Here is a 434-nt window from a genome sequence, read left to right as displayed (position 1 = left end):
TTACCACGGAAAACAACTCTAAAATGAAACTAGCAACAGGTCCTCCAAGGAAAATTACATAAAGATATGAATCACGACAGAGGGCAAAGGAACATAACTCAAAATTACTTTACAGAATGCGCCAAATTGTTAACTGCATTTCCTCCGTGTGGGAAGAATGTGATACTTTCCTGCTGTCTCTCTGCCAATGTTAATGTTGAATGCACCGTTTCCTTAAACCTGGTTTATGTCTCCGTTTTCGGTTGATAAAGAGCTTGATAATGATGTTTATGGTCTGTAAACTTCACTTGCACGGCGTAAGTACATACTAAAAAGGATTGGTTAATGTGAAACATGTGTATATAAGATCTGGATTATCTTTATATACTATGTACGCCAGAAAGGGCAACAGACCATGACACCTCTTACAGGTTATTAAAATCCCCCCCCCCACC

The 434-nt window shown here is 38.9% G+C and overlaps 1 protein-coding gene across 1 annotated transcript in view; it reads right to left on the bottom strand.

Annotated features, from left to right (window-relative positions):
• Positions 1–434, bottom strand: part of LOC119590754 — a gene marked incomplete in the record, with an annotated part of 26,818 nt that overhangs the window by 24,909 nt on the left and 1,475 nt on the right.

Source organism: Penaeus monodon, chromosome 27 (genome assembly GCF_015228065.2).
Source record: "Penaeus monodon isolate SGIC_2016 chromosome 27, NSTDA_Pmon_1, whole genome shotgun sequence".
NCBI lineage: Eukaryota > Metazoa > Arthropoda > Malacostraca > Decapoda > Penaeidae > Penaeus > Penaeus monodon.
The sequence above is the reverse complement of the archived record's forward strand: the minus strand, read 5'-3'. Positions and strand labels throughout refer to the sequence as shown.